The 23384-nt window shown below is 40.2% G+C and overlaps 1 pseudogene; it reads left to right on the top strand.

Annotated features, from left to right (window-relative positions):
• The first annotated feature begins 15593 nt into the window (after positions 1-15593).
• LOC115003955 (lethal(3)malignant brain tumor-like protein 2) lies at positions 15594-22422 on the top strand (annotated as a pseudogene).
• The last annotated feature ends 962 nt before the right edge of the window (positions 22423-23384 follow it).

Here is a 23384-nt window from a genome sequence, read left to right as displayed (position 1 = left end):
ATAAACTCACCATCTGCACGTAAGCTTGTAAAATGTGGCGCTGTATCTTCCATCATGACTCATCAAAGTCAGCACCACATCAGCTCATGGACCTGAGACTCCCCCTGTAGCCCCCTGTAGTCCTCCCTGGTGCCAACGTGCAGTACTCTGGTCTGTTATGATGTGCCTTCACCTGCAGCACATGTGCAAACCTCTCACAGAGTTAAGCTTTGAAGAACCGTAGTTTTCACCATTTTATAAACCATAAATCAAATCTTACTTATTAAAGATCTCTCAACTAATCATGTCTTACACACCATTAATCTTTCTGATAAGCAAACGTCTGCATGCTACTAGTCATTAGACCACATGCTCTGCTTACACCCCTGAACATGTGTATCGTCTGTGTGTCTGTTATGTTTAGTTTTTCTGTCATTTAACGAGGCTTTGATTAAAATTGAATTTAAAAAACAGCTCCTAGTAAGTCTAGCTATAAACCTGCCATGCACATTTGTCTTTGCATTGTTTGCATTCTTGCACTAATAAATTAATTAATGTTTTCTTCCAGTGTTTTCTATATATGATATATATATATATATTATATATATTTTATATACTGTATATATATATAATTATATATATATTATACATACATATATATATATATATATATATATACAATTAAGATCAATGCAATGTCTGAACTTTTATTATTCTGAATAAAAATCACTAGATAACTTCCTTTCTGAGCTTATATTACAATACACATTGTCTTTTTTATTTTATCTTCCTGACTTCAAAACATATTTCTGGAATATCTGTAATGTTCAGTATTTATACCTCTATAGTATTATGCATGGTATGTGGGTTTGCATTTCCTAACTTAAGATTCCAACTGATTAGAGAACAGAACAAATAAACTCCTATTTGTACATTATGAGCCTGTGAATGGAGTTAGAGGAGGTGAGAAGTCAAACGGACGACGTGCAGAGGTTATTATTTACTGCTCAAGTCGGAGTCTGTGATTGCTTTGTCTTGCACCTATGGGTCACTGCTCACTGTGTGGACGCTGAGACGAGAGAGAAGACCCACAATGAGCCTGTGTGTGTGTTCTCCTCTAATGATTAGCCTGTCATTGTTGAGTGGTGCGCCAAGGTGGCAGACCAGACCATGGCCCCCTCAAGTCCTCATTCTGTGTGCATCTGTATGTGTGTGTGTATTCATGCGGGTGTGTGGCTGCATGAAAATGAGATGCCCAGACTCGTGTGCATATGCATGTGTGTGTGTGTGTGTGTGTGTGTGTGTGTGTGTGTGTGTGTGTGTGTGTGTGTGTGTGGGTGTGTGTACTCTTCCCCCAGTCTGGGCCTCAGTATTAATGAGCCCAGATTTCATTTCCGATGAGCGATTATTTGACTGTTCATTTGGCTAAGATTTATGACGAGGCCCTCTATCTGTAGCCTGCAGCGCTGCTCTAGTCTTTAATAATGGGAAATGAACACATTAATCACCCTGTAGCAGTCAGCAACAGAAAGCACAGGAGCACCATCCAATCTGCATCACTGGACGAGAGAGAATATCACCTCATATTCATTCAAGAGCCTTATCTAGTACATGGTGGTAAGAAAAATGACCTGTCTAATTGAATATGATTTAACATCCTAAAGATTGGACAAGAGTCACACACACATTGACACACACTCCCACACTTATGGTCCTGCATGTGATCAAAGACTTGTACAGACCTCGGCCTGTTTGCTTGGTCAGTTTATCAGGTAAGCACGGTTACCACAACAAACCCACATGGTTTACTCAGGGTGGAGCTGCGCTGCTGACCACCAAACTCCATTAGTCACTGGGCTCCTTATTGCTAACCACACCTGACGCTGGACCAGAGGTCTGAGATTTCGAAGCCACCAGAACAAAAGATCACAGGCAGCGCTGGCTTTTCATCGCTCTCACCTATCAGGAGCCACAGAAACACTCAAAGAACTGAGGAATAATAATGACTTCACAAGCACACAGATTAAATGCAGTGGCAGCATAATGGCCCATTCTGATTCCATACAAACATGTTTAGCTTAGCCTCCCTTTAAAGCCTTAATGCATGACATTCTTTGATGATTTCCGCTATCGCAAGTCTTTTAAAAGTTGTTTTTAAATAACAGAGAATGTACCAGTGTTTCCCGTTTGCTGTGCAAATAAAAGTCCATCCAGGTTGATGTGCATGTGGTTACTGGTGGTAACAGCAAGTGGGTTTTATAATAACACAGGCACCAGAGCTACGTATCCTCATACAACAGTTAATATCATATCTTACGTTATTTCTCTGTGTTATATACTAATTATGGTGCATTACTCATCATAGGTAGACAGTAATGACAACAGTTCTGCTGGAAATACAACTTTAGACGGACAACAGCCTTGATAGTAGACAACGCTGCAAAGTGCCAGTACAGTTAAGGTGTAGGGACAGATTGGGGTTAAGGTTAGGCCAAAACAACAACAACACTAAACAAAAACAAAACAAAATACACAAGAACAAACCCACGTGATTGAGGTTAAGGAAAATATCTGCCTCACTACTACTGGGATGTGAACATGAAAGGGGCATTGATACCTGGGTGCAGCAAAACATTGAGCGCTAACTTCTGCTGCACTACTCATTTTATTGCGTAGACCTCTTGTCTTGCCTCAGGTTTGGTTGCTTTAAAATGTGATTTTTAAGAAATTTCTCTCCTTTTTACAAGCAGCCAAACAAACTGAGGGGGTTCACCGTGTCACACTGTCTTAACAAAGAAGACAAAAGGAAACGTGGTGATACTAAATGCGTCTTTTGCATCACAGAAACATCACACCACAGCACATCATTGTTTCCTGTGGGTATACGATTTAAGAAACTTGTACCCCCCCATTAACATTGACAAGCAATTACTTATTAAAATACTAAAAAGGCTATTGCCAAAAAATGCTTACCATTTATAGTAGAAATGTCTGGTTTAATGTAATGGACATGTTGAGGATTATAACTTTAAAACTGTGTTTCCATCTATAATAGAAGATACAACAAACATGTGTTATGCTTTGTCTCATGTTTTGTAAGTTTAATATTCTGGTTTTGTGAAAACATTATTTAATTTGAACTGGATTCCTTACAGTTGTAATGGCAAATTAATTTACATGGTCAAAATATTTGGCCTCATAATGTGTTTATATGAAGGTAACATTTATATGTATATTTAAATATAATATGTATATATATATATATATATATATATATATATATATATATATATATATATATATACTGTATCAAATTAAATCAAATCACATTTATTTGTATAGCCCAATATCACAAATTATACATTTGTCTCAGTGTGCTTTACAGACTGTACAGGATACGACACCCTCTGTCCTTAGACCCTCACATCGCACAAGGAAAAACTTCCTAAAAGAAACCCCAAAATTAAAGGGGAAAAAATGGAAGAAACCTCAGGGAGAGCAACTGAGGAGGGATCCCTCTCCCAGGACGGACAGACGTGCAATAGATGTCGTGTGTACAGGATAAACAACATAGTACAAATACAACATTTGACAGAAATTATGTTGTGTTGGAAAAAAAAGAAATAGAAAGTATGGATGAATCCAGGAAAATGTCAATAAGGCTTCCCGGTGTCCAGCAGGACCAGGTCAGCAGGCGCTGTCACGATTCATGATCCTGACGTAAACTTTACTGTACTGTATGTAGCAACACATTTGTATTTTCAAAATGCACAAGGTTGTAAGCATTTATCCCGGCTGGAGGATGAGAAGGCTCCAGTTATCGTCTTCACTTCATGCTGCTCTGGCTCTAATTTCATAAAGTATGATTCAAATTAATTTCTTCACTGTATGTTTTTGTTCAAGGCATAAAAGCACCTCAATGAAGAAAAATAGGTCTTATTGCTGCATGCCTGGGAGAACTAAAGTCCACATAGAGAATGATTCATCATCATCTCTGCGTCCTTATATCATTCCTTTATATTACTCATATTTTGCCTCCAGTTCAGTTCTCATAATATAAATTACAAGGAAATAAAAAACACAAAAATACTAAGTCCCTTTCATTAATTTTGGACCCTGCCTTGTACTGTCACTAAAGATCTGGTCGGTCATTAACCATTCAAAGCACTGGAGTGTGTGTGTGTGTGTGTGTGTGTGCGCGCGTGTGTGTGCGTGCATGCATACGTGCATGTGTGTGCTTGTTTTTGTGTGTGTATGCATTTTTACATTCCCTTGGGCAATGTGGACAGAAGCCAGCTAGCTCATTATGTCTCCTTTAGAGGATTTTAATTGTTTATACAGAACAAAGACTTTGGCTCACTGACCACTTCTGTGCCACGTCCCATGCTGTGTACATGTATCTGTGTGTGTGTGTGTGTGTGTGTGTGTGTGTGTGTGTGTGTGTGTGTGTGTGTGTGTGTGTGTGTGTATGTGTGTGTGTGTGTGTGTGTGTGTGTTTGTGTGTGTGTGTGTTTGTATGTGTGTGTGTGTGTGTGTGTGTGTGTGTGTGTGTGTGTGTGTGTGTGTGTGTGTGTGTGTGTGTGTGTGTGTATCCTCAAATATCCTCTATTATCCTCTATAGGAAAAATATTTTAAGAGTAAGTGTTGAATTATTCACAGGAGTTTAAATCTAAGATCAACCAGGTTAAAAATGAAGCTGTAATTTTTGGTGCAACACTAAATCTAAACTGGCCGCTATAACTTTATTCGACACGGTTACACCATGTTGTAAAATTGCTCTTTTACAGACACAGCACTATAGGCCATTTGATAATTTAGGATGACAGCAGTATAAACTGCATAAATACCATAGATAGATAACTCCTTGGAAGAATAATTGATTTTTATGACTGGTCAATCACACTATTAAAGAAAAGAGCAGTAAATGTCATTGCCTCAAAGAAACACACTTAAAAGCTCATAATCGTTTTGCAGGCTTTGGCACAGAGCTGGGCATAAATTGTGTGCTATCACAACCTGACTTCTGCCTTGCATCTTAATGGGGTGAATGTACTGCAGCTCCACTGCAGGCTGAACACGCGCTCCCTGCTGGATAAACTGGTAACCAACATTTCCTCTCTGTACAGCTAAACATCACCATCTACTGGAGATTTGACAATACTAAGAGTAGTTGGCTATTAAGGTCTGCTGCTGCTGTTGGATCCGTTCTTAGTCAAGAATCAGACGTATGACCAGCTCCGACTGTAGGAATGTGAAAGAGTAATGTCTCTACGTAAGATGGATTTGCTCTGAGGTACCATTTGGGTTCATGTGCCTTTGGCCTCCAATAATTCAAATCACCTATTATTGTATATGGAACTTTGTTGCCAGACATAAGACATACATACATATGGATGAATGGATTGAATGCACTGTGGACTTCTCTTTGCATTAAGGTTGGATAGAGTTATGTGTTGGTGGAGTATATCAAGTGAGATTTTCATTTTGTTCCCAATTGTTAAACTTCATCTTTTTGTGTTAAGCTAATTTTCAGTTCATTACCACCACCTAGTGGACCAACAGTTGGACTACATCATTTGATCTCTTATTTCTTGAACCTTGACTGGACTTCTTAGACCCGTTTGGATGTCCCAGTGATGTTTTTAGATCAAACGCACGTACTCCGAGTATTTTCATAACTCGTTAATTATTATTGTTGTTCTTAATATTATAAAAAATGTTTTATGTTATTCTGTAACTGTTTGCAGCTGCGTTGCCTTTTAATCTCTGATCATATCTTCCTTGTTGGTTATTGTGGCAGTGGGTGTGGTTATGGCGCCGGCTGCTGGTGGAGAGGTGGGAGTGACTCAGGTGGAGGTCAGACAGGTAATAAGGTAATTAGTCACACAATATAAGCCTGGTGATGACCTGCTTCTTGCTTCTCGCAGCAGGCTGGGTCCTGGAGGAGGGACTTGTGCACCACAGAGCGTCCTCAGGACATTGAGTCATAACCTATTTGAGTTTATTGTTCAGTTGTTGCCTGAAAAGGTTAAGACTGTGATAATAAACTGTTTGTGTCCACCCAACTTCCACTCCTGCCGTCATTTTTAATGTGTGAGAGCAGGACACTCTCACAGGAAGTAGATTTAAGAATAAAGACATAAATAATGACAAAAAATAAAGTTATGTTATTTATATTTTTAGTTTTACACAATCTTTGAAGCTTAATGCTGGTGTTTCTTCACACCTACAGATTCTTTGTTAATCAAGCTGTCGTGGCAGAATAAAAAAAGATGTCATATGTTTTTTTCCCCTGTGAACTTTTTGATGTCTTGACCTTTGACATGGTGGCCTATCACTGCAAACAGGAAACACTGTTGTTGCTGCCGGAGACTTTCAATGTATGATGTTGCACAGGTGTGTCAGTAATCTAAGGTGTTAATGTTTGCTGTTGCTGTAAAAACTAGAGTTGGTCATTTTGAGAAACTAGCAAGAGTACGGCAGATTTAAAGAAAGTACCCAAACAAAAGGAACCAGCCCAGTGTTGCCAACTCTCTTCCAATGAAAGCAGCTTGCAGCAATAGCTCCAATAGTGACTAAATCTAGCGAAAAAGCCATCAAGTTGGCATCATTGACAGCACGTCTCTTCAGGCCTCCCTCCGAAGCCACTCCTCCCAAATTAGCATTATGAATGTAAAGATATGAAAATTAATACAAACAACAAACACGGCTATTGTTACAGTTTACAGCTGTCAAGATAGCAGCTTGTGGAAGACTCCGGTGACGTGCAATGAGTGCATGTGAACTAGACAATTAGACCCAATTAAATCTTAATTTTCCTGTTAGGCTACACATTTCTTCTGTCAATTTTTCATGTTTTGCCAAACTTGGATGCATCGATGAATTAATTTATGACTTAAATCAATCGTATCAGACATAAAGTATCCTCAAGGCCAGAATGAATGTTGAATGAATGTGTGTATAAGTTGAGTGAATGTATCATCTTTAAATATTTCAAAATCGTATGTACGACAGCATATAGAAACACTGGTGTTTAATACTAATTTCATCACATTAGAAATAATTAATAACTTCTTTTTGGTAATGTATGCAGCTGAATATGATGGAAAAATTAACTGTAATGAATACAATTATTACTCATGACTGCTGTAGCGCATGAAAAGCACATGCTTACTCCTGTAGACCTATATACTATTTATATGCTGAAAACATCGTACTCAAGACAATTTGTGTCTGAAGAAGTAAATAGTTGTATGTTATATGTATTGCTACCATTTCACCTCCTTTAATGTTAGAATAAAACATTTGAGTCATTTCAGTGGTGAACTGGTACAGTGCGTGCAGATAGACGGGCAGTTCATTCAACGCAAAGGAAATGATTAGACAGGCTTTCTACAGTCCTGCGACAGATACCGATGTTAATTAAAGCATTGCATTCTTTTGATTGGTGTATGGATGTAAAGAGAATTTTAACAAATATAACAAAAAAGGTTTTTGAAGACGGTTACAAACAGTACATTTATAAGGTATTTGCAAGATAGGGGCAAAACTAAACATCTAATCTTTTTTTTTTTTTACTTTTCTTTCTACTATTGCAACTTCTGTCCACTCTGTACATATAGGTCCAAGTTCCCGCACAATTGTAGGAAACACGGTGTCAGAGTGATGCATTGATAAATACCTACGCTGGGTTATTTGGCAATACAGGTAGTGTTATTCAACATGCAGCAACTTACGGAAACCTCTGTACATCAATGTATTAACATAAACATTCAATTATACGATTGCATTTTTAAGCGTTATTATTTTTATAATTAATTAATTAATTGTAATTAACGCAGTAATTTGACACCCCTAATGATTACCTTATTGAAGATCATTCTATTGATTCAATCAGATGTGAGTTTTATTGATGGGAGGGGTAAAGGTTTTACGCCACTTGAGACTGAGTGGACCCCAGAATGTGAGGAGAATGAAAGGAGCCGAGGAACTCCAGTAGAGAAGTGCATTCATTCAATGTGATTGGTCAACGTTAAAGTCAGTTAAATTAATATCTTAACAAGATATCCTCCACAGATTTAACCAGGTGCAAAACTGTTGTACCTACAACAACAATGGAAACCACAGACTATATGATGATTTACCATATGATACTATATTATGTTAAATAGTAGTTATTGTAATTTGTATATGTGGGAACACTGACACAGCATCACTCCTCCAGTGTGCTTTGTGCCTCCTCTTTTAAAGGACATTTGTGCTATGACTTTGCTTTGTACAGCACACTGACAAAAGTAAAACATGTTGTTTGATTAATGCGATTTTTCTAACTGCAATAGCTAAAAATTGAACTTTAAAATGTTTTTTTTATGGTTAAACTTATTGTTTTATTTGGATACAATATAAACTGGCAGCGGGACAAACTGAAATTATTCATTTGATCAAGGCAGATGTTAGATTAAGCACGTTTTGAATTCTTAAAATAGTCACAAAATATTCCGGCAGAACTTGGTGGTGTACTTCATAGTAGTTGGTGATGGTGTGCTGGAAGCAGGCAGACTTCTTCCACCTCAAGCGAGTCTGTGACACTTGGATGAACAAAGTTCATACTGGGAAGGAAAAAAATAGTAAACTTTGCATACCGGTAACATCAACGTTAGAATATCTGCCCTCGTCTCTGGCCGTGACTCAGTTCTCATGCTGTATTAGCTAGCGCTAACATTAGCATTCATCATTCAAACTACACAAGCCATCTTGAGGTCATGGCAATCGCACTGTGCATTACATTACATTGCATTTAGCTGACGCTCTTGTCCAAAGCGACTTAAAATAATTGCAAACAATCATGGCAAGAATATTGTAAGTACATTAGCCTCAAATAAGCCAAAACATTAACTTCAAATTAGCCAAACCAATTTAAGTGCTACATACAGAAATGAGAAAATGTAAAAACATATTTTTAAAATTATTATTATTATTATTATTATTATTATTATTATTATTATTATTATTTAAGCTAAAATATATTTGCTTTTTAATAGGTTTCTCTGCTTAACTGTATTTGTTTACTGCTGTTCTTGGGCAAACATCCTGATTAAGGTGAGATCTGTAAGTTTCAGTTGCCAGCTTTCATCTTTAGGGGCTTTTTGTGACTGATTAGGGGGAGTGGCTAGCACAGCTGTAGCCACCCAAGTAATCAAGTCTGAAAAGAAAACTTGAAAAAAAAACAGCATTTGTTTGGAGCAGCAGCCTCATTGGACGAAGACCCAGGAAGACAACGACAAAGGAGTCTTAGTGGGAGGATAAGTGGGAAGCAAAGCCAACATTAACTGCGCTAAGTATCTGGTTCCGGTAGCGCTTCACACCTGATAACACTTCCACCCCTGCTACTCTCTCCACATCCTACTCCTTCACCCACTCACTCAGAGCCACTGTTCTGCTGAGCTCCCCCAAATGGAGTTTATCCTCTCTACCTATTGCCAAACTTCACTCCTTCGTCTTTCAAATTTCACGCTGTTACTGTAACTCATCCGGTAAAATTAAACATTGCTGTTCTCTACCGTCCTCCAGGTCCTTTGGGGGAGTTTTGGGGGGAATTAGACGTCTTCTTATCTAATATCCCTGAAAATGCTTTCCTCTCCTCTATTTGCTAGCCAACTTCAGTCAACTATAGAACTAACTAAAGAAATGCAAACTATAATTTCTTAAGTTATTTTGTTGGGAAATTACATAAGCTCAAGTAACATTACAGCCAAGCTACTGTTCTGTTTGCGAATTAAAAAGCATTTGGTCTGCTTCGTATTTTACTAGTTAATGCGATTGGCAAACGTTAGCTATTGGTGCATGTGGCGCCTAGTAGGCCTAGCGAACATTTAATTTGTAAAACATCCACTGTGGTAATGATGGCTCCCCTTAGACGTGTTGAATCATATTTCAACGTCGGTGCAATATTAGACTGAGTTAGACTGGCCTGTAAACAAATACACAAGTAAACTGGGGAGCTGCAATTTTTCTGGTTCAAAATCATTATAACGTTGATGCTACATTCTCAAAAGATTTCTAAACTTTTTTTTGTTAGTGGCTTTATGATCTCTGGAGTGTGTGTAAGGTTAACACTAAAATTAACCTAAATGTGATGAAAAATAACTCTTTGTCAAAAGGAATTTTACTCACATTTGTGAATTGATTTGGCTTATTTACCTTGCATAAATCTTGTGGAGATGTCCCTATATAATATAATATAATATAATATAATATAATATATAATATAATATAATATAATATAATATAATATATTATATGGTATGTAAGGGATAATGTACAGTTTTTATTGATTTTATGATTGCATTGCTTCTGCTAAGAAAAATAATCCCTTTTTACAGTTGGAACTGGGTCCATAGCAACTAACTCTGTAGCCTTCTTATTAGCGTCCTAGCGTTAGCTATTGATCACGTAAAATTGGACATTTCCATTGATGGTGAAATGAGACAAGATGAATGGGACCTCTTGGGAATACTGATGTTGACGTTTCTGTCCTCATTAATCTCTGCTTCTTGCCGGGGCTTTGTAGTCGTCACACCTGGAAACGTAATTTCTATTATGTAAAAACTGGTAACAATATTGTCGCTTTAGTTAGTGTGTAGCCATAGGCAACTAGGAGAGGGGCTCAATAGACGTGCTGCTGTTGCCTGCGTTGGAGGACAGGATCTTGCTTCACTTTTCTCTCTGTAATGGTTGGAGCCCAGTAGCTCCTCAGGCTGCCCTCACATCTGTGCCCAGTCACACACATTATCTCCCTACTCTCAAGACCAGAGAGAGGAGTTGAACAGTTGTGCTCCTTAAGCTGTTAGTTGTGTATCACATTGAATGTCCGGTTGCCTTGCTAATGAGTGAAAGTAGGAAGCTTTAGTGTCAGGAGGGCAAAAAGGATAAATACTTTTAAAAACTAGCAACGGGGCAGTTTGGTTTGTGGGGCTGAGAGAAGATTCACCCCCATGTCATTTTATTTACCCGGATCTTTGTGGTTCTGGCTCTCAGCATTGTTGAGAGAAATGTACTAATTTCCATTCTCATCCTGTTTCAAAATAAAAGACTCTTGTTAAGTCTTGATTGCCATCGCCTTGCTAGATGCAGCTGTACGACCACACTTTGTGCGCCGATGCATAAAATGACCGCAGCACCTGATTGAGTTTGTTGACATATTCTTTTCGATTATCCAGTCTTCAAACGCTGCCAGAGCCCATACCACGTTTGGTTTACTGTTTAATTTATGTCTGTCTTCCTCTGTCAACCAGCTCTTGTCTTGTCAGCTTGTGTCTTTTAACCTCTCTTACACTGTTTTCTTGTTCTTGTTTATTTTTCATTTCATTACTGGGGTCAGTTGAATCATTAACCCTGCATCCAAAGTTGTGTGTTCTTCAAATATATTAGATATAAGATAATAATAGAAAATATATTCCATTATGTTTTCTGATGGAGTAACGGAAAACTAGTTTTTTGACACAGCCTACGTTGTTAAATTTACCAGACTTCTGCGGATTGATATGATTGGACGTGGTCCTCCAGAGTCTATGAACAGAGCTTCCTTAGCAACGGTTTGCTATACAGAAATAACAGACCTTACAAAGTCGAAATTCATTAATCGAGTATTCAACTAAGCTATGTAATAAAATGTAATTTAATACAATAATAAATGTACAAAGAACGAGATCACGGGTACAAGCGGCCGAAATGGGTTTTCTCAGACGGGTGGCTGGCGTCTCGCTTAGAGATAGGGTGAGAAGCTCAGCCATCCGTGAGAGACTCGGAGTAGAGCCGCTGCTCCTTTACGTTGAAAGGAGCCAGTTGAAGTGGTTCGGGCATCTAGTAAGGATGCCACCTGGGCGCCTCCCTAGGGAGGTGTTCCAGGCACGTCCAGCTGGGAGGAGACCCCGGGGAAGACCCAGGACTCGGTGGAGAGATTATATCTCCTCACTGGCCTGGGAACGCCTCAGGATCCCCCAGTCGGAGCTGGAGGATGTGGCCCGGAGAAGGGAAGATTGGGGTTCCTTACTGGAGCTGCTGCCCCCGCGACCCGATCCCGGATAAGCGGTAGACGATGGATGGATGGATGGATGGATGGATAAATGTACATGAAAACGTTTTTACATTGCTTTTTTTCTGTCTATTCTGTGTATAAAACAAGACTAATTAAACTCTACATTTATATATCTATCTCTCAGAAGACTGACTGAGTTTGAGGCATCGTTTTTTTAACCAGTCAAAATGTCTTCACCACTTAGCAGTCCATAACCTAGGTCTCTAGTTTTACCAGTGTAAAGTTTTCTTGGTTTTATGATTAACCTTGAGGGCACAATAGGTCATTTTATACAGCGAGGTCAAGATTTAGGACTTGCATAGTCACACATGTATACAGTTAGCAAAGAACTGGAGCAGGCCACTATGGCAATCTTTATCACTTGGATAGTGTCACAGTTCTGTTCCTTTTAAGGCTCGCTTGCCCAGTAGTGTGCCACTCACCTGCTAGCCACGCCCCCTCTGCAGCTCACCTGACTCTCCTTGCTACAAACAATTAGGCCTAGTTGTATTTAAGGCTGTGTCTCAATTCATGGGCTGCAGCCTTCGGAAGATGTAGCCTTCGCGGTGTTTGGAGGCCAGGATCTCCGTATACCACGAAGGCTGAACCGAGACTTCCTGGTACGTCACCAGTTGTTCACGCCCCTACATTTTGCCGCTCCCGTCGCCTAGCAACTCTCTGAAGTTATCAAGCAGTTAACGGCTTACTTTAACATTTGTTCCCAGAGAACTGAACCAGAGAATACTCATTATTGAAGATATGCTTTATCACCGGCGATAATGTATTTTAGATGATGCATCAGGAGACACCAGCCCATCCAAGTCCAGCAGCAAACTTGATCTGTATATACTGTCAAGTCAAGCTGGAGCTGTCCAGATAGTAATGGGACAAACCGGATGTGACCAATCTGCCTGAGTGTTTCCCATTTAAAAGAGCGCCGCTTGGCGTTATGGAAGCGCAGAGAGGATGTGTTCGTGACTACGTCGAAATCCAGACCAAGATTGTGCAGGGCCCAAATATCTATCGAGACCAAAGAGGCAGCCGGTAAGACGCTGAACTTTTTAGCTTGAGAGACTGTTACCTGCTGGAGATCGCTGCCGCTACTCGTTTGATTGACGCTGGATTTATGTCATGATCGGTAGCGCGCTTGTGTGTACATGTTTGCAGAACGGCTTGTTTAATTTCTTATATCGTTTGTGATTTAAGAACTGACTGCAGAATTGTATTTAATTAAAAATGAGTAGTACTTAAAGTTAAAATGCCGTTGGAAGTACATATTTACTCAGTAAAATAAAATGCATTTCCTGTTAAAATGATGACAGCAGCTGTGCATGTGTTATGTTCATTTAGTGGGAGTGCATTTGTAAATTAATTTAAGGTTGAAATAGAAATAGTTGCAAACTACAAATGTGTGTATCTTGCTATTTACATTTATTTGAGTTGCCTTTTAATATGTATTAATTCTCTTTTCTGTTTGTTTCTATTCAAAAGGTTTTTCACCTCTAAATACCTAACTCTAAATACCTTGTCTGACTCTTGCTGAAATTGCAAAAAATAAAAAGGAGGAAAAAAGGAAAAGAGCAGTTTGGTCTTTTGGAGTGAAATCCAGTTAAAAAACTTTGGGTAGATGTTTCCATCCCTTTCAAGTAGGGAAAGCTGCACATTTAGGAAATAACTTGACATGTACTGTACATGTTATATTGTTTTATAACACTTGTTTATTAGAATCATTCAATCATTTTCTTTGTTTGATCATTCATTTCCATTCATTGATAGGTAGTTTTATAAATTAAATAATCCCTTCTCTAAATGAATAAATCATAAGTACAAAATAAATCCTTCTTGAACCTTGAAATCAATTAAGTTTTCATTACTTTTAATTTATAGTTCATGTAAATTAAATGCACAATATAGTAATCATTATATATATTATTTATTTCAATTAATTTACATTTCATTAGTCAACAATTTTCTCCAGCAGAGAGAAGAGTGTCCATCCTCTCTCTGCTCCTCTCTCTTCTGCCTCCGTCTCTCCTTCTCCCTAAAACAAAACATGTTAGAGCAAGTTTAGCTAGTGTGAAGTAAATAAACTCCTAATTGTATTGTGTCACACTTAATGATTATCACATGTGCTCGTCCACCTCAATCAAAATGTATTATTGCACAACATGTATTTCTGCACAGATGTATAATGAGCACTCACTTATGAATGTGAAGCACTGTAGCTTCTCTTCAAAGAGTTTCAGGTCCACCTCCATCTCGCCACAACAAGCGATGAGAGACGACGACACCCTTCTGTAGAGAATATAGCAAAACCAGTCCAAACGGTGGCAAGGTTCCGTTCCAGATCCTCCTCTCCACCCACACAGCAGTGAAGGTGGCAGAGAGGGCATCCCCTCTTTCAGCATCTTCTGGCAAGTCCACCACTCTCAAATTAGATAACCTGGATCTTGCCTCCAAGTCTTCAACTTTATCCTGTAGCTTCGTGTTTTTAGCTTCACGCGTGTTCACTTTATCTTGCAGGGAGCTCACGTCGTCCTCGGTAGATGAGATTCTTACTTCAGCCTCTAACATTCGTTCTGAGCATCCCCGTATCTCCTTTCTCATCCCCTCTATTGCTGTTAGCATGCCATCAAGTCTTGTGGGAAAGTCCGACTTTAGAGAGCCTCTGGCGATCAGGATTTCCTCCGAGCCTGCTTCCCACCGCCCGGCCTCGCCCGTCTCAACAGAGGTCATGGCTGGCGCAATGCTAGCGCTAGCATAACTTTCTTTAGCTTCCACGTGTAGCTTGGATGCTGTTTTAGCTTAGACTGAAGTGCTTTTGGTCGTCCTTTAGCTGATTTCCCTGCTGCAGCCGGCATTTAACCATCTTTTCCGAATAAAAACGATGGGTTGACATAAAACGTGGGTAAAATTAGGATTTAAGACAGAAATTGTCGGAGCACTGATAGTTGCGTCTTCCTAGTGAGCCGCCATAACCGGAAGTCTCTTATTCCACCTTTTTATTTATTGATTTCAGGGACTTTTATTTCCTAATGCCACATTTCATTTCCATCTTATATTAAAAATAATTGGACTCTAAAATACACATTTACCCAAAATTCAACTAGACATAAAAATACACCAAGAGACGTTGATGTTGAGCATTTAAAATGTATTTATATTTCCATAACTTATCATTTACGAACACATGGTGGCAGTATTTCACATAAATCTGTCCACCGGCCGCCGGAGAAAAAGGTGACGAAGAAGAAGAAGAAGAAGAAGAAGAGGAGGAGGAGGAGGAGGAGGACCGCGCTGGACTTGAAATCCTCCCCCGACCCGAGAGGCTGTCAGCGGGCGTGTCTGACTGTTTCCACGCGTTGGTTAAACGGATTCTATTAAAACAGCTAAAACAAATGGTGCACAAGTGTTGCGTGGACACGTGCTGCGTCGCCAAACGTAAGAACCTCGTCTTTCATCGGTTTCCTCTCGGAGACCCGCGGAGACTGAGGCAGTGGCTGTTTGCTCTCAGCATGGATGGCACATCATCGGCAAGATGTTCGTCTGCCAGAGACACTTTGATCCGGAGGACTACTACGACATCCTGGATCAGGGCCGCAGGGCCCGGCTGCTCAGGGCCGCCGTGCCCACTCAGCACGGACACACCTCTGACACAGGTGACCCCACCGCGGGGGTCACTCAGCTGGTGAGCGCGTGAAGGTGAGACACTTTCGTGCACTAGTACATTTGAAGAGATTGGGATATTATGCATCCATAACATATCTTCTTTAAAGATAAACCTTTATTAATCCCCAGAGGGATATGCAGGTGTCATGGCAGCAACAGGAGAGGACAGGTAACAGTACAAACCACACCAGGATGAAACTAATTATATATTTCATTAAGGGTACAAACCACACAATAATACCAAAAGTATAAATACAAATAAGGATAAAGTAAAACACTAATTAATGTAAAAACTGAAAAAGCAACAAGCTTAATATGAGATCACAGCTGTGTACGAGGGTTTTTAGATTTATTTAGATTCATTATTTATCTGAACAGCTGCAACGATTAGTCAACAGAACAATAACTGGCAACTATTTTGCTAATTAATCAGTAATTTTTTATGCAAAAATGTCTCAAATATGGAGATGACTTGCTTCTCTCTGTTTTTATATCATATTAAAGTGAATATCTTTGGGTCTCGGACTGACAAACAAACACATCTGGCATCTGGACCAAACAATAAATCGGTTTAATGCTCATTAATCAATAAAGAAAATAACCGTGAGTTGCAGCCCATGAGGTGCACAAAGTTATTTACCACTGACAGTCGTTCCTTTGCCACTCTTCTCTTCACATATCGGGAACATGTAACTGAAATTTGTCCAATTCTCTATGAAATTTCCACCTTTTTGACCGCAGACTCGTTTCTCTCCTGGCCTGCGCTTCATGCCAACAGTTTAAACAGCCATGTGGCTAAATCTGCTCCAAGCTGCTGCGAGTGGGGAAGTGGCCAAAAACATGAGGACGATGAGACGACTTTGCTCAAACTTTCTTTGTGTTTCTCTCTGCAGGAAAAGCCCCCGTCAAAAAAAGCCACAGTGCTCAACAAGGTGAACAAGCTCCTCCAGTCCCAATAGTACTGGATGGTGAGAACACACACACACACACACACACACACACACACAGGGAATCTAATTACTTAATTGCAGAACAAAAACGGATGTGAAGCGCTTAATCGAAGCATTTGAGACACAATCTGAAGTCAGGTGTGAACTCTTCATTTGACTCACAACTTGAATTGGTGCTTGTTGCTTGTTTGGGAGCATCAGCAGCTGCATACAGTACATGTGCACGAACGTCTCTCTCTAAACCTTTTGATTGAATGTGAATGACGCCTCTGTTCTTCCCGTTGTGTAGCATCGGCTGCAGGTTTTGAATGGGGCGCCTACTTAGAGAAGGAAACCGCTCTGGCTGCATCGGTGTCCTGCTTCAGACATGTGAGTCCCAATAATCATTAGAAACTATGTTTTCTCTCAGATTCTAAAATGTCTAAAGGAAAAAAACTTGCACGCACGTATTAACACCTAATCCAACATGGAGTATAAAAACGAATGAATACTTTGCAAAGTGAGCGTTGTCTATAATAAGTGTGCACCTCACCCTGGTGACCTCCCTCCTGCAGGCGCCCCTGTGTGCCCAGTGGGACGACATCTTAATGGGGATGAAAGTGGAGGTCCTGAACACAAACGCAGTCCTGCCCAGTAAAGTCTACTGGATCGCAAGTGTCATCCAGATTGCAGGTGTGTCTCTGTGTTTTATGATTATGAATATACATCTTTTGCAGGAGCATCAATAGTAACGCAGCTCTTCCCTCCTCTCGTCTGCAGGATACAAAGCTCTGTTGAGGTACGAAGGCTTTGAACACGACAGCAGCCGAGATTTTTGGTGCAGCCTCGTCTCGGGGGAGCTGAACCCGATTGGATGTTGCGCCATGACGAGCAAGCTGCTGGTGCCACCGCAAGGTGAGGATTCACACTCGAACCACATTGGTTCAGTGTTACCTGGAGACGTGTTATTGAACTCTCTGAAGTCCACAACCAGCTGGCGGGTTTAAAAAAGCCAGTTTTCTTTTAAGAATCGCTTAAATTAAACCGTTTATCAAAGCCAGAAACTGTAAAAACAGAAATTATCGGCGGGTTTCAAATTTTCGACGGTCCTTGAACGAGTCACGTATGACGAAGACGTGTGTCGGTAAAAATAACTAAATCTAAGATTAAAAAGTGACATTTCACCGAAATCACTTTATTCTAAATGTCTCAATTAGAATGTTGCCAAAAATAAAATGTTTGAATTTAATATATCCTGTAAAAAACATTAAACTCTGAGCTCCTCAGCGCAGCTGGGAAACATCAATGACTGGAGACCAACAGACACGACACAGAAACTCTGTTGCTTTGTGGCATTATAACTGTTTTACTGAACAAAACACATTTCTGAGTTCTCCATACTTCTAGCCATGATTGTACCGTTTCCATAGAAGTGCAGGATTTACGTGTTGCAGTGAAAAACAAAGCCCCCAGCTGGTGAAATGTGTCAAGAAGCATTTGCTTGAACGCTGCTCGCCTGCATGAAGCACAGAGGACGTTAACATGTTATCAGGATTAATACCGCCGATAACGAAGACTTTAAATATGTCACGCTTTGCTATGTCAACAATGTTCTGACTTGAGAAATGATGTGTCCATAGATGTGAAGCAGAACATCCCAGATTGGAAAGAATACCTGATGAAAAAGCTGGTGGGGGCCAACACCCTCCCTGTTGACTTCTACCTGAAGGTAAAACTGACGCTCTGCTTTGCACATGTGAAGAGAACTATTTAGTTTCACTGAATGACTTAATCTCTTGCCTTCCTCCTTCTCCCCAGTTGGCGGAGAGCATGCGGACCTCGTTCAGAATGGGCATGCGCGTGGAGGTCGTGGACCCCAAACACCCGCATGGCCACCATCGACTCGATCGTCGGTGGCCGTCTGCGGCTGGTGTACGAAGACCAAAGTGACGCCGCCGTCAACACCATCTCTGATTTCTGGTGCCACATGTGGAGTCCCCTCCTGCACCAGATCGGCTGGTCCACCAAAGTGGGTCACACCATCAAAGCACCTGGTAGGTGTTGCGTTTAGTTTTCCCCAAACGTAGGAGTAATAGCGTGCAACAGAGACGGAGACAGAAGAAACGACACGAGAACATGGTTGTATTGTGTAAGACCTCTAGACGCACACATGTCACGCTTGTTGTGAACTAAAGATATTTCTTTTTTAAATGATAGCAAACAGTGGAGGGACCGCTGCCAAGGTCTGGAGGGGGAACTATGACAGTTCGTTCCTGCTCTTTAAAAAGGTAAGGAAGTATTCTTTATTCGTACTGTCTCTTTAAGCCCCCATCCCGACAAAGCCCAGTCTGCTGTGATTGGTCCGTGTTTGTCGGGTCGTTCACTTCTGCGCTCTCGTTGTTGTTTCTGTGTGTATTTCCCCGTCGATGGAGTTTGATACTTCCACAGTATTTGTGCATTTTCAGCCATGTCTGTGACAGCATTCTGCACTCACTATGTGAAGTCTCTTAACGACGACTGATCTGCAGCCCAGGTTCGTTTACATGGAGGGGGGGTTTCTTTGAGGAAGGAATGAAGCTGGAGGCCATCGACCCTCTTAACCTCGGGAGCATCTGTGTGGCCGCGGTACACAAGGTAAAACTCCCATTTATTACCTTAAAGGACAAGAATGTCCCCTTCATAAAACTGCTATAAAATACTAAAATTTGACTATATTAATATTATTAATTAATATTAATATTATTAAAATTAATTAATATTATTAATGCATATGAATAATATTAGTGAATAATATCAATTAATATTATTTATTAATAATATTATTAATATTATTATTAGAATAAGTCATATTTTTATCAGTCCTGATCATAACTACTAAATATTAATTAATTTTCCAGTCTGTTAACATAATGCAACTGTTATGGGTTAAAGAACACTCAAATGTAATTATTTTCTTTATACTTAATCCTGAAGTGGATTTATTTTCTCAGTCTGGGTTATGTTAATAATTAACAACATTGATTTTGATGCTTTTTAATTTTTTGTGCCGGAAAAAAATCATGTTTTCAGGACAAACATGAGAAAATGTCTCAATCTGGAGGAAAATAGTCAAAACTACAATTTTGAAGCCAGAGCTCCAGATGTGAAGCCTGATATAAAAGAATACATGATTTTATGTTGCACAGGTTATTCTTGACTTATTAGAGGAGCTGAGGTTGAACTGAACGTCTGCCATATGCATTAAATAAAAGGGTTAATCCTACAGCGAGTGTTTTTCTAACTTCCCTCCTCCTCTCCTCCCAGGTGCTGTTAGATGGATACCTGATGGTGGGAATCGATGGCGCCGTATCCAACAACGGCTCCGACTGGTTCTGTTACCACGCCTCGTCCCATGCCATCCTTCCCGTGGACTTCTGTAAGAAGAACAACATCGCTCTCACCGTACCTCAAGGTAGATATACACAACAATGATTCAGAGGCAGGAGACAGTGGTTCAGTGCTGACGATACTTAATGTTTGTGTCTCTGCAGGTTACGACTCTCAAACCTTCACCTGGGACAAATACCTGAAGGACACCGAAGCTAAAGCTGCACCGACAACGCCTGTTAAACACCGCAAGACAGGAAGTCCAAACCCAGAGTGGCGTCTCTGAGCAACATAATGTGATCAAGACCGTTCATATATTAAGCAGACGAACCCGCTTTGTCTTTCTCTTCAGGACTGAAGCGCTGCGTGGGCCGCCTGCTGCTCATCCACTTCGACGGCTGGGAGGATGATTTTGACCAGTGGATCGACCACCAGTCCCCGGACATCTACCCCGCCGGCTGGTGCGACCTCATGGGCTACCAGCTGCAGCCGCCTCCAGGACTCGGTAAACGCCTGATTTAGCAGCGTCCATCCCCTCGTGTGTTGAGAGTTCATATTAAAGGAATACTTCACCCCCAGAAGGATCATTTCTTGTTTTTCTCACACGCCTCCACGGGGAGCGTCTTGATGAATTGAAGTAACTGGTAAACTATATCAAAACGTCCGTCGACAAACTCGCACACAACTCCTGCAGTATAATCCAAGTCTCATTTATCAAGTCGTATACTTCACACACTATTTAAAACTCTGAAGCTCCAACGGACGAGTGGCGTGCCGGCACAAGGTGAGCAAATGAAATACAAATGATAATTTTGGGGAGAAGCATTCCTTTAAGCCATCATCTAAACCGGTTGAATCTGATTTAAGTCTTTACAAGAGGCATTTAAACTCTGATTCAACTGCATTTTAGATAATTGGAGGAATTAAAGACCAAATGAGGCAGAAAAGTGTCACGTTTGTCTCTTTCACGTCCCAGACGGAGGTTTAACTGGGGATTAAAGCTGTTTGTGTCGATGTGTCTGACTCGTGTTTCGTTCTGTTTCCAGTCAATTTAATGGAAAACCAGACGGGACAGAGCAAGAAATACAAAACCCTTGCGCATCGGAAAAGAAGTATGTTTTGTTTGCTCTCATATTTAGTGTTTTCCTGAATCTGATGGTTGTATAACTGTTCTTCCACCTCCTCGTTGTGTTTTCTGTAGAAAAGAAGCCTGGAAAGAAGAAGCTCTCTCAGGATCAAGCTGAAGAAGATGCTGGTCAGCAGGCGGAGGTCACTGACGCTCCTTCAGGGCCGGAGGACCTCAGCCTTCCTCCAAAAGTGCCTCTCATCCAGCCCAAACCTGAGCCCGAGGAGCAGGAGAGTAAGTGGACATACTTCTCATTTTCGTGAGATAATTTTGGCAATTTGCTGACGTATGTCTGTCTGTAGTCTTTGCAGTGCAGGTGAAAGTGGAGGAGATGGAGATGGAGACGCCCACTGATCCTCCACCAGTCCCTCTGGGTGTCTTTACACGGGAGGAGGGCGGAGAGAAGAGTAAGTCCGGACTACAACAGGCACCACAGCTTGGAAAGAGCAGCTCATGCAAAGACGGAGCGGAGTGAAACTACAGCAGGAAGAAGTGAAGAGTGTGAGGAGGGAGCCACTGAGGAGACGGTGCCGTGCCCGAGGTTTCAGAGAGCAGGACACGAGAGGAGAGGCTGCAGGGATGGAGGCGTCTAAAGACTGAAGAGGAAAAGGTGGATGAACAGAGAGACAATGGATTTTGTTTAAATGTGCGCTATATTTAGAACATTTCCCTGCGTCACCCTAAAGCAGTTATCTTTGCTCTCTTCAAAACCACCAGACTCCATTGACAAAAACACTAATTTTAGCTCACAGAGCTAGTTAGTGCTGCTGGTTAGTTTGTGTTATTGTCACTTTAAAACCCAAAGGTCACACAAACTAACGAGAGCAGGAATGGCGGACTCCGCCGCTACCAATAACTTCTACTATATGTAAATATGATAAAGTAGAAACTACTCAGCGGTGAGTAGGAGCTGCTGTAACACAGCCTGTGTTTGTGAATATGTTTTATTATTTAACTCGGGTGAGCAGAGACGGTTTCCTGTCGAATGTTTTCATCTTCTGTGAATTGTGATTTACTGTTTCATGCTTTTCAACATTAAATAATTAACGTACTGTGTGTGTGTAATGATCAGTGTTTGAAATATTTACTGGATAAAAACACAATGTCTGTTAGATGCAAAGAAGAAAAAGATGCATTGTTCAAAGATACACTTTACTGCAGAGTAAAGATAAACGACATTACATCTTAATTCTGTGTAAGATGCACATACGCAATGTTGGAAAGCATCGCTGCTCGTAAAATCAAAACTCTTTATTTTAGTCTGATTTCCTGCAAAGGTACAAATTATAAGAGCAATAAAGACAATCATAAACAATTTCTTTCAAGTTCATTTATTTCTTGTAAAATAACTGATCATTATAAACCCAAAGAAATATTTTTATTTACAGAATTACTGAAAATCTTTAGTCTCCATATTTATTGAACTTTATGTTTTCCTTTAAAATAAATAAATTACTCTTACAAATTAGTTTATTTCTATGGAATGACTTGGAACCATGGGGCGAGTGATACAAGTGATTAAAACTTTATTGATAATCAATAAACAAATCATGAGTTCATTGATAAAAGTGAGAATTCTGCTTCCTGTTCTTATGACCTCATTATGACCTCATCAACCTCATTATGACCTCACTATGACCTCATCAACCTCACTATGACCTCATCAACCTCACTATGACCTCATCAACCTCATTATGACCTCATCAACCTCACTTATGACCTCACTATGACCTCATCAACCTCATTATGACCTCATCAACCTCATTATGACCTCATTATGACCTCATCAACCTCATTATGACCTCATTATGACCTCATCAACGTAAAGAAAGCTGGAATGCTTCTAGAATCTTTCCTTCAGGTGAAACCATCAGACTTCAGTTATTAATATCAGAACCTCGATCTGTTCACATCGTTTGTGATATGATTGTTAAATCTGATTAAGGAAAACAATATTGAAGCATTTCAACTCGTCTCTTGAGAGATTTCGATTCGTTAATATCTGTCTCCGTATAAATTAAAGGTAAGTTACCAAACATTTTAACTTAATGTCTGAAGATTTGTTTTAAAACTTGAGCCTGAAGTGCTGAAAGCCTCGATGTGTCTCTCTGTGCTTCACTCTGCATTATTAATGTGCTCACGCCTCTTTATTGCAGTATTATAAAGTGTAAAGTACCTTCCAGCTGTGTTTTGTCTGGCTGTTGTGCTTTTGATTTGTTTCAGTATAAGTTTAATAAGT

This window comes from Cottoperca gobio, chromosome 24 (genome assembly GCF_900634415.1).
Source record: "Cottoperca gobio chromosome 24, fCotGob3.1, whole genome shotgun sequence".
In the NCBI taxonomy this organism is placed as follows: domain Eukaryota; kingdom Metazoa; phylum Chordata; class Actinopteri; order Perciformes; family Bovichtidae; genus Cottoperca; species Cottoperca gobio.
Note: the sequence above shows the minus strand (reverse complement) of the source record. Positions and strands in the feature narration are given on the sequence as shown.